This window comes from Mustela erminea, chromosome 15, assembly GCF_009829155.1.
Source record: "Mustela erminea isolate mMusErm1 chromosome 15, mMusErm1.Pri, whole genome shotgun sequence".
Taxonomy (NCBI): domain Eukaryota; kingdom Metazoa; phylum Chordata; class Mammalia; order Carnivora; family Mustelidae; genus Mustela; species Mustela erminea.
Window position 1 is genome coordinate 37,870,279 of NC_045628.1, and position 3,488 is coordinate 37,873,766.

General features: G+C 37.0%; 1 pseudogene; it reads left to right on the forward strand.

The window, feature by feature from the left end:
* Positions 1-637: 637 nt before the first annotated feature.
* Positions 638-1,036, forward strand: LOC116574486 (annotated as a pseudogene).
* Positions 1,037-3,488: the final 2,452 nt, after the last annotated feature.

Below are 3,488 nucleotides of genomic sequence, written 5' to 3' on the forward strand. Positions count from 1 at the left end.
GTCATAACAAATTATCACAGATTATGTGGCTTAAACAATAAGAATTTGTATCTCAAAATTCTGGAGTTTAGAAGTCCAAGGTCAAGACATTGGCAGAATTAACTTGGCCAGTTGCAACACAAAGAAAGAAGCCTCAAAAGAAACTAATCCTTCTTCTGAGGCTTCTCTCCTTGTGTTGCAACTGGCCAAGTACTCACTGTGTCCTTACATGGTCTGTCCTCTGTGCACACAAGTTTCTGGCACTCACCATATTTCTTCTTCTTATAAGGACATCAGATGGATGCTGCATTGTTCACTCAGTTGGGCCTCCCCCTTTGACTCAGGTCATGATCCTGGAGTCCTTGCATCGAGTCCCACATGGGCTCCTTGCTCAGCCAGGATCCTAGTTCTCCATCTGCCTGCTGCTCCCCCTGCTTTGTGCACTTTCTCTCTGTCAAATATATAAATAAAATCTTAAAACAACAACAACAAAACGCTCTTTCTCTTTTGTCTTAAAAAAAAAAAAAAAGAACACATCAGTCTTAAAAAACTCACCTTAAAAAACTCATTTTAACTTAATCACCCCCTTAAAGACCTTATCTTGAATGGAAGTGGTGTTTCTTCTTTTCTGCTCTAGGTTTGAGTGGCTGGTTTCAAGATGGGCAAGTTCATGAAACCCAGGAATTTGGTGCCGGTCCTGGGCTGATGCTATTATGGACACAAAGCAGTCATTGTGAAGAACATTGATGATGGCACTTCAGACATATCCACACATGCTGTGCTCTGGTGGCTGGAACTGACTGCTATCCCTGCAAAGTGACAGCTGCCGTGGATGAGAACTTATTGGCCAAGAGGTCAAAGATCAAATCTTTTGTGAAAGTTTGTAACTACAATCACTTCATGCCCACAAATGTACTCTGTGGATATCCCTTTGGACAAAAGTGTTGTCAACAAGGATGTCTTCAGAGACATAGCTCTTAAATGTAAGGTCTGATGAGAGGCCAGAGTCAAGTTGGAGGAGAAGTATAAGATTGACAAGAACAAATGGTTCTTCTAGAATCTGTGGTTTTTGATCTGTTTTGTTTCAGTTATTAAAAATACCTCCCCCACACAAAAAAAGAAAGAAAAACCTTATCTCCAAATATGATTACATTTTAAGGCATCAGAGGTTAAGACTTCAATATGTAAACTTTGGGAGAGCACAATCAACCCATAACACTAAATCTGGATAAAACTTAGTTAACCCCATGCAAGAATTTGTGAAATGAAAAATATTGGAGAAATCCATTTTTTTTCTCTTCCAATGTAGAAGTTAAGTTTTAGTGAATGCCCAAGCTCACAGCAGGCAATTACTCTCTCCTGTCCTTTGATACTTAACAACATGGACACATTGAAGTTTGCAACATTCCTTCCTTCTTGCCTGCCTGCCTGCCTGCCTTCCTACTTCCTCCTCCTTCCTTCCCTCCCTTCCTCTCCTTCAGTCCCTCACTCTCTCTTTCTCTCTTTCTTTCATCTTTGTCTCTGTTTCTATCTCTGCCTCTCTAAGTATGGGCTTCCTGAACAGCTTCAGTGAACCAGGTCTGTGTTAGATGCTAAGAATAAAAATGTGAAGTAATGAAATGCGTCCACAGCCTTCATGGAGCTTACACACTAGGAGCTGTGTTAGATATTGTGAATTTTACAAATAAAAGACATAATTAAAACACTACCCAATGCTAATAAGGAAGTACAGGTCCCAGGAAAATGCCAAAGTGCATGTTCTTACCTAGTTGAAGTCCCAAGGAAATTATACTTGGAGAAGTTGTGATCTGAAGGATAAATACAAAGAAATGCCATTTACAAAATTTCTGAAATAGAATGTTTGGAGAACTGAATAAAGAATAGCTGGAGTTAAGAGTGGTAGAGATGGGTCAATAAATCCATGGTTGAATAAACAGCTTAAAATATAATTAGGAAGCATAATTTCAGCATTCTTTATTTTGTGAAATAAGATATTTTATCAATATCATTGCTGCAATCAAAAGGATTTTGTGGCATTCCATTTCCATTTTAGCTGGACGAGCAATTGAAAATTTTATCAAAATAATCTGAAGCAAAGGTTTCTATCCATAAAACACTATATATATATATATATTTATATATATATAAAGCATAATAGAAATGTGAAGCTAATTTAAATACAACATAAGAAGAAAATAGCACAGCTGATTAAATTTGGTCACTTTTCAGATGATACTTATAGAATTATATATACATATTCTCTAACTTCCTATCATATTAAAATCTGTAATATTAAAATATATTCTTTTGGAGGCACCTGCGTGGCTCAGTGGGTTAAAGCCTCTGCCTTCAGCTCAGGTCATGATCCCAGGGTCCTGGGATTGAGCCCTGCATCAGGCTTTCTGCCCAGTGGGGAGGCTGCTTCCCCCTCTCTCTCTGCCTGCCTCTCTGCCTACTTGTGATCTCTGTCTGTCAAATAAATAAATAAAATCTTAAAATATATATATATATATATGTATATATATATATATATGTAGATGTTATTAAGTATCATTTTAAGGCCCAAGGAAAGGCTACACATGAAATCTCAACAATTTTAGATCTTCATTGTAAACTTACCTGAAGTCTATACCTGCTGCTTGTCAATGTTTATTCAAGAATCTCTTTCTAGCTACTGTGGAGGATTTTCCATTATTAAAACTGAATAAAGATAAATAAACATTGCTTAGTAAGGTGCTTCCAACCTAAATTCCATTAAAAATGGAATACACTGTGGTGTGCATTATTGAATGGCTTCTTTTAGTACAAAAACCTAGAAGGAAGAAGATGAAGTAGCTGGTTTATGATTCATTTACCTGCAGTTGTGTGATCAGGCACACTAGTGGAAAGAAAATACAAGTGGTCCAATCTAATGTCATTGGAAGCAGGATAGCTAGACCTCAAGGTAAATAGTATTTGCAGGGAAGAGTCTTTATCTTTGAGATGCTCTTAGTAGTATGTTATTAGTTTATGATTGTTTTGTGTAAATACACCATCAATCTATGGATTGTGGTGCCTAACTCCACAGTAAATGTCAAGTAAGTACTCAACTCTCTGTGTTAAAGAGATGGAGATGTTTCATGACATGAATGCTCCCTTGGGTGAGGTGGTGTGAGGTGTGTGAGGTGGAATTCATTCACTTATTGTTCTTTACCAGGGAACGTGTGTCCAGAGTAGAAAGAAAGAGGCCATCTAAGATGTGCCAGACATCTCTGCTTTACCTGTGTCTACTTACTGGTTGAAACTGAAATCATTACTAAAATTTAATTTGGGTAATATTGCTGATTCCTATAGGTATGATATGACAAACCTGTCTTTTAGCTACTTTTAGCTCAACACACACACACACACATACACACATACGTAAAGTTGCAAATTTCATATCCTTTTGGTCTAAATGGATATGAAACTTTCAATTTGCCTTTGAATTTTTTTAATATTTAATGAAAACTTGACTGAAGTTCATTTTA